Source organism: Bombus pyrosoma, linkage group LG18, assembly GCF_014825855.1.
Source record: "Bombus pyrosoma isolate SC7728 linkage group LG18, ASM1482585v1, whole genome shotgun sequence".
Classification (NCBI taxonomy): Eukaryota; Metazoa; Arthropoda; class Insecta; order Hymenoptera; family Apidae; genus Bombus; species Bombus pyrosoma.
In genome coordinates this window covers 1,078,995-1,093,352 of record NC_057787.1, presented here as the reverse complement: position 1 = coordinate 1,093,352, position 14,358 = coordinate 1,078,995, and the positions used below count along the sequence as shown (strand labels likewise).

The 14,358-nt window shown below is 44.9% G+C and overlaps 1 protein-coding gene across 2 annotated transcripts in view; it reads right to left on the bottom strand.

Annotated features, from left to right (window-relative positions):
• Positions 1-1,202: 1,202 nt before the first annotated feature.
• Positions 1,203-14,358, bottom strand: part of LOC122577274 (homeotic protein ultrabithorax) — a 140,645-nt gene continuing 127,489 nt past the window's right edge. For both annotated transcript variants that reach the window (XM_043748499.1, XM_043748500.1), the window contains one exon: positions 1,203-3,670. The gene's annotated coding sequence lies outside the window, so the exon portion shown is untranslated. The remainder of the gene's footprint in view (positions 3,671-14,358) is intronic.

Below are 14,358 nucleotides of genomic sequence, written 5' to 3'. Positions count from 1 at the left end.
CGATGCGTGAGGTCACTGGCAAAGTAGAGGCGAACGGATCGACGCTGGCCGGCGTTTCGTTCGGGTTCGAACGTAGGTACATAATTCATCGAGCGTGCACCATTGTCGGCAGCTTCATTAATACAAATGGCGTCTGGTGAATTCTACCCCGACCACACCCCGCGCCCTGCACGATAGTAACAAGGGCGTGTGGGTGTATAAGGCTAGCGAGCAGCAGTAGCAGCCGGCGGCGGTGGCTCTCGCTACCGCGGTATCATCCCCCGAGCGTGTAGCCGAACACACGCTCTCCTGCTCTGTGGCCGTCGCCACCCCCGAGAGCCAGGACGACGTCGGGACGCGCGGACATATTTTTCCAGCGCTTGTCGACTTTCATGAGGGCGTCTTTCCGCAATAACATATTAATATCCCGGAGCATCGCGAGACTTATGGGCTGCCGTAGAAAGCTCGACCCTGGATCAACGCAACGCCCGTTAAGGCGGTTCCACGAAGAAGCCGGGGACACCGGGGAGGACGTCTCGAAGCGCGGCTTAAGCGTCGTAAAGCAACCGTTGCACGTTCAGCCCGGGCGGACACTGGCGGGTTATCGGCCAGGAATTGACAACGATTCCAACAGCGAAATATCTTCCTCGTTTTACCAACTACCCTTAAGTCGTGTCCCGAATTTATCGCCGGGATCGCGCTCCATCTTCCTCTTTCTTCCTTTCCTTCTTTCTGCCTGCTCTTCCCTTTTATCGCGTTATGTAACCGCGGAAGCGTCGTTACGTAATCGAAAAACATGAGACCACACAGTATGTGCGCGGTATGGACGATCCCCGTTCGGACAGTTTTCCTGTTTAGAGTTTTAATGTTACATTTGCAATGATAACGAAACGGTAAATAGGAAGTCGCCGAGCTGGCGATTCTTTATCCCTGTTTCGGAGAAAAGTTTCGATCGATGATCAAGGACAAAAGTGGCGCATATACATATACGTACGCGATTTTGTAGATTCAGTGGGGAGAAATCAAAAAAAAAAAAAAAAAACAAAAAGCCACCGGAAATAAAGCTGTTAGTCCTCTGTGGACGACGATGGAACGACGCATACGGCGATGGGGGCGGGAAATATTACGGGCAACACGGATCGCCGGAAGGAGGAATGCAGGAGATTCACAGATGGATTGGTACACGGCCAGGGCCGCAGGCAAAAAAGCGAAAAGACGCATGATCAAGTTTACATCGCATTTATTTTGTTCCTTTTTTTTCCTTAGCAATCGTATAATCAAGGTAATATTACAATAGCGTTCAGAACAGCAACCGCCCCTACGAAAAGGTCACCGTTTCTTCGTTTACAACACGTTTCACGCATAGGCAGCAGGTGCGGCCCTGGTCGCTCTCGCGGGTTACATACAATCAGCATCCAAATTGGTAAAACAATCGATAACCCTAATATGTTACAAAAGAGGATGCTGCGTGTTTTGCCTTGTGCGTTCTCCGTTTCCTTTCTTTCTTCTCGCCACCGTCGGAAAAAGAAATTACGTTTACAGAAATGACGACGACGACGATGATGATGATTGCGGCTAGCTACCACACTACGCATGGACAACGCCTACCCCTATAAGATATAGGCCTAACTTGCCTAAAGAGAAACAAAGTCCGTTATTTTAAAACGTTACAGCACAGCAGAGCGACGAATGCATTCTTTCTATATTCGTATATATAATATATATAATTTTTTTTTTTTTTTGTTTGCTCGTTTATTATTCGTTTCAACGTTTCGCGTTTCCTTCTTCTTTCTTTCTTTCTTTCTTTCTTTCTTTCTTTTTTTTTTTGTCCTTTTTAATCGTTATTTTTTTTTTTGCAATTTTCCATTCTTCCCGTTTTCACCGAGATCCACAAAATAAATAATTATTAACATTACATTCCTCTTAGAAATACTGCGTTTACCTATTACTCTTGCGTGTCTCTTAGCGGCTATTCGTATACATTCATTAACTAGAATAGTTGTTTTACTTGCTTAGGATAGCGCCACGCACACTTCGTGTCCGGGTAGGCGTCTATAGGTACTAGGTAGGTACGTACAATGTAATAATCTTGCTCGTTAGAGTCTATCGGAGTTTCGTTCGATTCTGTTGCTTGAACCGAGAGTCAGCAATCGAAGCGATTCGCGTATAGATGAGGAAAGAGAGAGAGAGAGAGAGAGAGAGAAAGAGGAAGAGAGAAACTGTGAAGGAATAGAGCGGAAGGGAAAGGAATAGTACGAAGATGAAGGAATCTGTTTGCATCTTTAACCTCATTCTTGTTCATTTTTCTCCTTTCTCTCTTAAAGCGGTAATCGACGTACAGAGGGAAAAAAGCTACATTCGACTCGTGAGACGAACGCGCGTGCCTCCTAGCTACCCAGCACGCGCGTATATCGCATAAACGTTTCTATATATAATATTTAACAAAATTATCGAACATCAACATAGATATTTTGTACCGATCGAAAGAAACACGTTTTTATCGCGCGCCGTGCCCGACGAGATCGTCAGCACCGGGACGACGGTTATCATCCGTCGGATGTAATTTCTCATGGAAATGGGCGAGCCGCGCTCGAAGAACGACGAGACACACGGCGACGGTAGAAACGTGTTCTCGTGTCGTTTCGCAGACAATAAAAAAAAAAAATTAACAAAAACATAACATCAACAGCAGTCGTAGCATAACACGCTGCGGAAGGGATCGCGTATCGTCGAGCGTGCGCGATCAAAAAGCGAAACAAACGGAGCAACGCTAAGTAAACGAAAAACGGGGGGGGGGGGGAAGAGGAGAGAGGAGGAAGGTAGCATTCGCGAAATGTATAGCATTTTCTTTCTCATTCTTTTCTGTACAATCGAGATTCGCGAGAATTCTCTTCTTGTCACTGGGAAACGCGTCGATAGAATCGACAAATTCACCGACACAACCCCCCCGATCCTTCGAGAACATCGTCGATCGCCACCTGGATGACACTCGGGGATACTTTGTCCACCTTCCTAAGCGTTAACTTACTAATTACCTCGTAGGCTTCTCGTTACGTATTTAGGTTTCAGAGAATTGCGCGCACCCCAGCGCGCCTCCTTCGTTCGTAATTATATGACAAACCGAGACAATGAGACGACGAGAGACGTCCGATAGACCTTCGAGAGACGCACAACACGCAATGTTCCCCCATCGTTCTCTTCATCCTCGTCTCTTTGGACGCGTTAACGCGCGGTTGTATCGTCGTCTCTCGGTCGACCTTTCACGCTCGAAAACGAGAGACGGACGGAGATCGGTTGTTTTAACGAACGGAACTACTCCGTATAACTCACCCCCTCTATCTACACACTACTGCGCCAAAGCAGGGACTACAGATAGAGAGGCCAGAAAAGGGGACGGGACAGACGGGGGGGACTACGACAATACTAGGCTTGTACGGACGTCACTGTGCACTTGGATACTGATTGGTCTGCGGGATTATTGGTCAAAGTGAGCTACAGGAGGTTCCATAGAGGGTTGGTTGTTGTGGTGGTGGTGATGGTGGTGCTGGCGCGCGGGGGAGCGGGAGGCGGGTTCGTCACTCACCGGGTGCAGCATCCGATTCGCCGCAACCGATAAATTGACGATCGACAGATACGCACATCGACCATCTATTTGGCATTACAGAGACAGTGGATGCAGCCTGCCACTCACCTGAAACAGAAATCAGAATGTGACGTGTTAGGTGACGAGCAGTGTTTCGCCGACGCGCTTCTTCTGACCGAGACTGGTCAGCAGTAGCTTCTTTCTCTTTGCAAAATAAGCGACAGAGCAGAGAGAAAATTGACGCGTTCACTGCCGCGGGGGTCACCGGTGACCGGCACCCGATTTGGCTATAGCGGCGTGGGGCCCACCGGTGACCGGCGGCGCAGCAAATGTTAAAAGTACGATTATTTGACAAAAGGAAGATCGTAATAATTGTCTACAATGCCGTGGGGGTCACCGGTGACCGGCGACGCAAAAAATATTAGAAGTACGATTATTTGAATAAAGGAAGATCGTAATAATTGTCTACAACGCCGTGGGGGTCACCGGTGACCGGCACTCCATTTGGCTATACGCCGTGGGGGCCACCGGTGACCGGCGACGCAGCAAATATTAAAAATACGATTGTTTGAAATAAGGAAAATCGTAATAATGGCTATAGTGCCGTGGGGGTCACCGGTGACCGGCACTCGATTTGGCTATAGTGCCCTGGTGACCGGCGACGCAGCAAATATTCAAAGTACGATTGTTCGAAAAAAGAAAAATCGTAATAATTGACTATAGCGCCGTGGGAGTCACTGGTGACCGACACTCGATTTGGCTATAGCGCGTTGGGGCCACCGGTGACCGGCGACGCAGCAAATACCAAAAGTACGCTTATTTGAAAAAAGGACAATCGTAATAATTGCTACAACGCCGTGGGGGTCACCGGTGGCCCACCACGAAAAATGCTTCAAGCATGATTTTATAACTCGTTTTATTTGCTGCAAATAATATTTCAACATAGTATGCATCGCATAATGAAAAGTTCACGTCGGCGCCTTGGGAAAACCATGGGAAATTCGTCTGGCAGTCAACGTGTTAATAAACAAATTGCTCCGCTAACTGTTTCGTATAAAATACAATTATTTTTGTATATCGCGTGATTCCACGAAGATAATCGCATGTACCGTTGTAAGAGAAAACGGTGAAACGGAGCTAATCAGCTCGTGCGTCAACGTCCTCGTAGAATCCCTAAGAATTCTTCGTCAAACCGTTCGTCGATCGCGTCGACGATCTTCCCGACATTCTCGCGTTCTACGAATTGGACGATCGTCTTCTACGAAATCTCTGCGTAATATTTTACACATGGATTTTCTTCGAAGAAGAAATATAAAAATTTAGAAAAAAACCGCCATTATTCCGTGGGGGGTGGCGGCGAGTCGTCGAAGGGTGTTACAGACGGTTCAAGGTTCCACCGCGTGGTCTATAGGTTCATACGTTGAACGTGTCGAGGACAGGACGGGTAGGGTCGTCCGGCGCTGGTTCAGCTTCTTTTGTAATGGGACGAATGCACGTGGTGCCTTGTCCGGCCACACGCACGTTGAGCCCCGTCTTTCGTGGTGTCTGTATCTCGGGGATATCGATAGCTCGCGCTAAGAGCGAAAGGGGTTGGGTCGAGAAGGTCTTAGGGAGGAAAAGGGCACAGCGGAGGCAGTGCGCGTTGCCAATCCGTCGCTGCCGTTCTCTGCCTTTTCTTCCGCGCGCCGTCGCCGCCCCTTTATCTTCCTTTTTATAACCAGCTGCTGCTTTCCACTCGCTGATTCTTTCTTACCACCCTTTGATGCTCTCTCGATTCGACGTGGTTCACGTCGGTCCTGACGATTCGTGAAACTACCCTTTTCTTTTCTTTCCCTACGACTACGACTCTTTATTTTTCTCATTGAATCCGATCGTCCCCGGTGAAAGATTATAAACTTAACGAAAGAACTTCTTTATTTTTATCTTCTTCCTTCTTGGTCGTGGCTTCGGAATAGCAAGTCTCGCAGTTACGAGATCGAAGAAGGAAGAAGATTGTGCCCGTAAGGACTTGGATAAAGTTGTTTGCCCTGGCTGCATCGGCCGTCGTGACAAAGGCGGATGAAGGAAACGGAAAGGTGGAGAGGATGTTCTCGAGCACTTGGCAAGGTCGGCACATTTTACAGCCGCAAACTCGCGCCAACTGTTCAATCTATTCGCTTATACGACCTGCTTCTTTCGCTTCCCCAACGAATATCCTCGGTCTGAATTCACCGACTCTGGCTCCAGTTATTCCTTTCAATCCTATCGACCGATTCTCCTCCCGTTTTAATAGTTCTCTTCGTATTTTTACATTTCTTCGATACACAGACAACCTGGTTCCATGTGTGTATTATACGATGGTCGTTTAAATTCTACTAAATCCAGGATTCACGTTATCATTCGCGCGGAATCGCATGGCAATCTTGTTTTAAGAAATATGCCCTTGAACGCTCTTATGAGACCATAAGTCTATTCCTGTCGATTTCCTAACTTCGATACTGCTTGTACGTTCGTCCTCGCGTAGTTGAGGAGAAGATCCGTTAAATTCAAAGACGCGAAGATTTTCAAAATAGCAGAGAAACTTACGAGCTTTCGTACCATAATGTGACGACGTGAATTTTTGAAATGTTTCGAGAAGTTGCAAAAATGCACACAGGCCACACTGGAGAAATGATACAAAATTGACTGACAGAATATTGAATTCTCAAATCGAGTTCTTCTTTAAAAATACGAAAGTTGTGGCTTACCGTGAGTTCGTCCTGTGATTTTCGTTCGATGGGAAATGAAATGGGAGGAGAAACGGACGGGGAGGGAAGAAACGGGAGCAGAATCACGCGAGAAGAAGCTGGCTAGGAACAGCCTAGCGAGAACAGGCTTGTTTGTTCGTGGCTGTATTTCATTTTTGCCGTAAGTTTGCCTTTCGGCCTAGAGTCGCTGCGTAACGAGTTTAAACGTACGTATATACACGAAGGCGTTGCTCCTTCGCGCATTTATCAGGATTTCCGAAGGAAGCCGGAGTTTTTAAGCCGCAATAAATTCCCGTTCCCGCGTGCCTTTACGTCGCACGAGTCTAACGTTGCTTAAAGCTCGCAAAAACCGAAAGCACGAATCTCGAACGCCACGAGCGCGATACGAGCTTCGCTTTGCGCCCGAAAAGAGAATTTCAGGTTGTTCGGAGGGAATTTGCCTTGGAAGAGCTTCGGAATTTGAGCAACGGCTGTAAATCCTCGATTAATTCGTTGAATCGGTGAAAGGGGAGGAACATGTACTGTATATAAATAATTATAATTAAAATGCTATGATGAGAATTTCGATTGCAACTTAATGTTAATATTGTAGTATCTTTGCTGTAATTAGTTTATTTAGAATAAATGGATTAAACAGATGTTGATCAAACAGGAAACCATGGTTGTTTAACGTGAACTAATCACAATTACGTATTATAATTGAGACAACTAGATCGTTAATTTGCAACTCTCGTCACCACGGATTCAACGCTCTCTCGATAATGCAATTCGCACTCTCTGACTTCTCAACTCACAATGCGTTTATGTCACTTAGCAACCCCTTGTATTTTGTCTTAGCCGCTTGTTTATAATTCGCTCGACACCCCAGGCCTTTCATCCACGACGCTACAATATTATGAAAAGGCATCGATACATTCTTAGTATTTGTTCTTCAAGAAAAATTCTACATCTTTATTTATGTACATCCGTGACCTTGAGACCGCTATTACGCAAAAATATTCTAAATAAGGAGAGGTGCATATCATTGTGCCCTTGAATATACATTGTGTTTTGGGTTGCAAGGTCTGAGAACAAAGCAACAAATGAACAGATTTCATTTTATGTTCCTTGTAGCCTCTACCTGAAGCTATTAGGTTAACCTTTTTGGTAATGTCCTTTCGCTGTAAGTACATGAACCTGCTCCCTATCATTCCATTGCATTGTAACACTAAGAGAACAAGGATCTGGATCAGCATAAACTTATACATTATACTTATACCTTTAATTATTTCAATATACTTTTCTATTACAAATTGATCCACTTGTTCTTCAATTACCTAACCTCAACACTATTTGCCAAGAAAAAGAAGACTGAAACCACTCATTTTGTGTGTATCAGTAGTTCTAATGGTAAAGTGCCACAATTTTCTCCATAGGAATATTAGTTGCAGAAAGATGAACAATTATCTGAAGTTAACTATTCTTTAATGTATTTTTCCTTGGTGTATTTTGCTACAATTATAACCCTAAATTGATTGTCTTTCATCTATCAACTTCTTTATAATTCATCCACTCGTTCTTCAATCACCTAACCTCAACACTATTTGCCAAGAAAAAGAAGACTAAAACCATTCATTTTGTCTGTATCAGTAGTTCTAATGATAAAGTGCCACAATTTTCTCCATAGGAATATTAGTTGCAGAAAGATGAACAATTATCTGACGGTAAATATTCTTTGATGTATTTTTCTACAATTATAACCCTAGATTAGTTGTCTTTCTTCTATCAACTTCTTTATAATTCATCCACTCGTTCTTCAATCACCTAACCTCAACACTATTTGCCAAGAAAAAGAAGACTAAAACCATTCATTTTGTCTCAGTAGTTCTAATGATAAAGTGCTACAATTTTCTCCATAGGAATATTAGTTGCAGACAAATGAACAATTATCTGAAATTAACTATCCTTTAATGTATTTTTCCTTGCTGTATTTTTCTACAATTATAACCCTAGATTGGTTGTCTTTCTTCTATCAACTTCTTTATAATTCATCCACTCGTTCTCCAATCACCTAACCTCAACACTATTTGCCAAGAAAAAGAAGACTAAAACCATTCATTTTGTCTGTATCAGTAGTTCTAATGATAAAGTGCTACAATTTTCTCCATAGGAATATTAGTTGCAGACAAATGAACAATTATCTGAAATTAACTATTCTTTAATGTATTTTTCCTTGGTGTATTTTTCTACAATTATAACCCTAGATTGGTTGTCTTTCTTCTATCAACTTCTTTATAATTCATCCACTCGTTCTTCAATCACCTAACCTCAACACTATTTGCCAAGAAAAAGAAGACTAAAACCATTCATTTTGTCTGTATCAGTAGTTCTAATGGTAAAGTGCTACAATTTTCTCCATAGGAATATTAGTTGCAGACAAATGAACAATTATCTGAAATTAACTATTCTTTAATGTATTTTTCCTTGGTGTATTTTTCTACAATTATAACCCTAGATTGGTTGTCTTTCTTCTATCAACTTCTTTATAATTCATCCACTCGTTCTCCAATCACCTAACCTCAACACTATTTGCCAAGAAAAAGAAGACTAAAACCATTCATTTTGTCTGTATCAGTAGTTCTAATGGTAAAGTGCTACAATTTTCTCCATAGGAATATTAGTTGCAGACAAATGAACAATTATCTGAAGTTAACTATTCTTTGATGTATTTTCTTTGGTTTCTAGAATTATAACCGTAGATTAATTGTCATTCCCCTATCAACTTCTTTATTCCTCGTTTCTCCTTATCGTAACTAGTTCAGCTGTTGTAAGTTCAACTCTTAGCAGAACCGCCAAAGTTTACATTAGAAACTTAGCCGTCTTCTATAAAAGAAATTCCCGATACGTGGGGCAATCGAGTCCTATATTTCACGGTCGTAAATCGAATCTCACTGCCACGGTACCCAACGAGCGTTTAAGAAATTCAAGCGCGCGAATCGAGAAAAAATAACCGAGGGTAATATCCATGTGCAAGAGCAGCGTTGCCCGCTAGAACAAGAAACGTACGGAAGGGTGCAAGGGAGAGACAGAGAGAGAATGGAAGAGGACGAGAAAAGGGATGGGGTTGAGCACGGAGCGGTTATTATCTATCGCTCTCGTTACCACAGGTTGCTCGTAAACCGGCCGCATCAAGAGGATGGGGCGTTTGGGTTGGAGAGCAGAAGCATAGGTAGGTAGATACCGGTACTCATATCGTTGTCGTCGTCCCGTACCCTCGTGCCACCACTGCTAAGCCCCGTTTTCCTTCCCTTTCTCTTTCTATCTCACACGTTCTTGCTATTTTATTCGGTTACCCATGCAGGGTATCGCATACAGTGCGAATGGACGGTTGCGTCGAGGGGACACTTGAAAAATCTCCACTTACCGAGTGCCTTTCCTTCCTTCCAACGATCCACCATCGATGCCGATTGCTTTTTACCCCCCCCCCCGCTCCCCCTTCCTCTTGTTCTTGTCTCTCGTACATCGAGCAAGGCAGTTCTTTGTTTGAAGGAGATACCATCTAGCCCTCTTCTGGCTCAAGGATCGCTCGATCAAACGACTTCATCGTGCAAACGATCGCATCTGTGATTTTTCCTACCAAGACGCGATAAAGACGATTTTTCCTACGTTCTACGATTCGCAGTTCGATTAGGGCATTGCATTTTTCACTAATTTAGTAAGATCAATGAGTGGTTTACTTGTCATATCACGACTCTTCATTTTCTTCAACCCCCCAGCGGTAGTTTTAGGTTAGAGTCGTTAGAGCTAGTTTTAGGTTAGGATTGAGTTGGAATATTCCATTTTATTGAAAAATTTATATAATGGTAAAGTTAGTTTCAATAGTTTCTGTCTGTATAAGATACAGAATACAAGATAAAATTAGACAGTCCAAAATGAATAATATAAATGTAATTACCTACGATTCAACAACATCATTTAATGCTTAATGCGTGCGAGAAACCACGGTTATCTAACGATAATAAATACCATTCTTTCAATTCGCACTTATTTGTAACTAAAAAATAAAAAAAGGTACACACACAGAGTCTCAGTGTTCAACGCGACGCACGATAAAAAAAGGTGGAACAAACCCGTGGCCGGACGATACAGAAACGCATCGGCGTCGCCCCATAATTTCAATGCGTTCGCAGTCTATAAACGCGTAGGAAACACAATGATGATCGATATTTCAAGTCCGAGCGACGAGCGAGAGGAAACGAGACGGCGCGACGCTGTGTATAGTGGCAAGAAGTGTACGTGTGTGTGAAAGAGAGAGAGAGAGAGAGAGACAGAGAGATTGCTAGGTTCGCCGATGGCGAAGGGAACGGCGAAGGGCGCGAGACGGCGCGGAGGAAGTTCGCAGAAGCATCGGATTGAGATCGAGTCGCAAGTTTTTTATCAGAGCGACGTTGCACGAGCGCGAATTGCGCGTAACCCCCGCGGGGCAACAGCACGCCCGTCGCGACAGGGGGCAGCACCAACACCGTACCGGACCCGATACTGCGTGGTGTGTAGTTGCTGCGAGCAGCCGCTGCACCAGGAACTCATAAATCTCCGAGGATATAGATGGCTCTAGTGTCGCGTGAGGTTGCAAGCTACCCCATGCAGGGTGCCGTGGAACGCCCTCCCGCCCCTACTCTATCCCCCATACCCAACCCATTTCTCTCTCTCTTTGCTTCTCTCTGCCCCTCTTCGTCCATCTTTGCCCCACGGTCTTTGTCGTTTTCTCTCACGCGACGTCCTTTTCGTCCGTCGAAGCCAGGCCAAGTTCCATCGGTCTTCCTCCGTTCCCGAATACGTCGAATTACCGAAATCCCACCTTCGAAACCAAAGGTGGTCCCTTCTAGGCGAACCTCTCCCACTCTCCTTTTCTCTCTTTCTATTGCCGTGATATTTCACACCGGGTCGTATAGTTCCAGCCAGGTACACGAGATCCTCGCTGGCCATCGCTTATCGAGCGACTATCAATTTAGATACACGCGAAATTGTCGAACGGTCGAAGAGTAGAAAAATCGTGTTCACCCGTGGCACGCAGCATTTTCTTCCAACAAGCTGACTGTTGTACACCCACATAGGGAAGATCGAGGAAGATTAGACGTAAGTCAGAAGATTGTTCCGTGTCCTCGCATAATTGACTCGTTGGTTGTATGAAGAAGAGAAGATATACGAGGAAAAGTATCGTGGGTATTCGATGACGAGGGAACATCAGCCGGAAATAAGAGGGGATTCTCGCGCAGACGGCGATCCCCGGTGTGCCCCCGCAGTGTTTACACCGGCAACATTTTCAAGCGTACCCGGGCGAAATATTACCGTATCGCCTCGTGCCGGAGAGTGATATCGCCGGGTAATATATCGCTTCGCGTGTTTTATAGCGACGCGTACTCTCCCTTATAGTGGGTGTACCTAACCTAACTGAGCGGATATCTTGGCCGGGTGCGATGCGACCCAGGGATATATCGGACACCATGGAACAGGCACGGGATCCTCCTTAAACCCACAGCGAGACAGAATGCCGCGATGCTCGGATATAGCACGCACGAGAAAATGATAGTCGACAGAAATAATGAAGAAATCACTGAATCACATTTCTTCGCTTCTCCAAGAATAACGTGAATACCGTGCAGATTTGCGACGAGTGCTGGTCACATTGGTCATTTCTTACAGACCCGATGATATAATCACAAAAATAAGTACGTGCATCGAGTGGAAATTTCACATACATCGTCATGTACGAATAAGAACATGTAGTAACACATCAGGAATAATCTCTTTGTTTTTAGCTGACCTGAAGCTAACTCCTGGAAATGCAGATGAAAAGTGGTTAGTCGTATAGGGAGCAAAAGTTACAGGATCATTGAAATATCGAACGAAGGTTGGAGATTGTAGGTGCAGGTGTAAACTGAGCAAATTGAACGTGGTAAAATTTTTGAGATACTAGCGGAACCATCTCTCCTCTCGTAGGCTGCAGGATGTGCCAGGAGAAATGCGGGAATACCTATAAGCCAACAGCGCGAAAGAGCGCCCTGCCGAGCCAGAACTGCATGTTGGTACGACTCCAGTGTAGGAGTAAAACGAGTACATAGAAGTCTGAGAAGCGGCAGAAAGAAGAAAGAGGAGGATTGAGGAGAAGGAGGAGGTGGAAGAGGAAGAAGAGCGAGTAATAGAGGAGAGGTAGAGGAAGGGAGAAGGAGCGAAAGAGACGAGGAGGTACGCGGGTCCAGGGGCCAGAAAGCCAGAAACCAAGCAAGCCAGCGAGCCAGCCAGTCAGACCAGCCAGCCAGCCAAGCCAGAGAAAGGAGAGAGGACGACGCCGATGATGAATCACCCACCAGGAGTGAGCAGGAGTAAAGGAGAGAGGAGGGCAATAAGAGGACGAGCTACGCAAAAAAGGCTGCACGTTGGAACGCGCTAGAGCGAGTCGCTAACTGACTTATCTACACATCGGAGTATCAAGCCATCCTCGACGCCCCAGTGTAATGAGCCGTGTGCCGGTATTTCGGTTGTTCCAGTTGAATAAAGAACAAGTGAAGATTGTTACAGGTAATTTTAATCGCTGCCAGAACCAGCAGAATCAAAGATGGAGTAGAAAAGAAAAGAAACAAAGAAAAAAGAAAAAGAAAAAGGAAAAAAGAAATTGGGTAAAAGTGAGGGAACAGTGTGAAGGAATTGCGAAGGGAGAAATCGCGAAAGAGAAGTGGTATACGGTTTGTAATTGGTATCGGGGAAAACTGAATCCTTCCCGTGGGCACGTGAGCGAAGAAAATCCGAGGGGTGGAATTCCCGTCGCCGAGGAAATTGGGTTCGTCGTCGCGAAGCAGCTAGAGGGTAGAACGAGGAAGCGAAAGAAGTTCCAGTATCATCAAAGACCGCGTAGATCGCTGCGACTGTGGATGTGTACACACCGATGCGCTTTATATAGAAGTTGCGTTCGCTCGGTCACGGGTAATGGTTTTACGAGCGTCAAGGGTGATATAAAGAAAATGAAAAACACACCAGAGCTACTGCCAACATGCGCGGGATATAACTACGCTCCGTCGTCCCTTCCTTTTCGTCTCCGCTGCTTCTTCTTAAGTTTATATACAGCCGAGTGGAGAGAAAAAGAGAGAGTGGGAGAGTCAACTCAAAATTCTAACCACCCTTTCCCACCTCCTTATGATTTAACTCCCCGCGGAGTGCGTGGCAATTAGTTCTCATATTTCGCTACCGCTCATACCGTTGCCTGAACTTTTAAAGCGCCTTCGCGCGCTCGCACGCTCCAGCGTGGATATGATTTATTCGATCAAGAAGCGTAAACTTCCCTCCAAACTTTTATTCCATTGTCCGTTTTTAGTTGAAAACGAATAATTTACCGCGGCCGCGGTTTGATGCGAGAATAATCTCCCGAGGGATCGAGCGAGACCACCGACAGAGTCCCTCCGGCTTGTTCCACCCCTTGCCATAATTTGCAAAGATGCGCAACTTTTTCAGGCATTAGAATAACGAAGGAGGCACCGGCTAAAAGTGGCGTCAATTTTTTCTCGCTTCGTATCGTCGGATAGGAATTACGCTTACGTAATACGGCTGTTATCTCTTCCACCCCTTTCGCCTGTACAACTCCAGTTTTATGAAGTCTCGTCGCATTTCTCTTTGCGTACTTCCATTTCGTACAAAAGAATATTTATATAGTAGTTAATAACATCGCTATACCGTACTATTGAAATATTTAAATATTATTTTATTTTAAGCATTTAAATATCAAGAAGTCAGAGAAGGTTCGTTTATAATTTAATGGAAAAAGTAAGAAAGTTTAGGAATAAAAAAAAAAAAAATATGGAGGGTATATAAAGTTCCTGCGAGAACGAAAGAAAAGATGCATTCCCGGTTTTTTTCCAACTTCCACCGCGATCCAGGAGTGTATCTTCCTGAAGGGTAAGCGTCCCGTCGAGTGTATGGCAATTAGGCAGCCCGTTCACCCTGCCGCGGCATCGTCGTAAACTTGCTCGCCTTTATGCACGGCCCACGAGCGCGAAGAAGTTTTCGAGAACTTGAACGGGACTCGAGAAAGGTTACTTC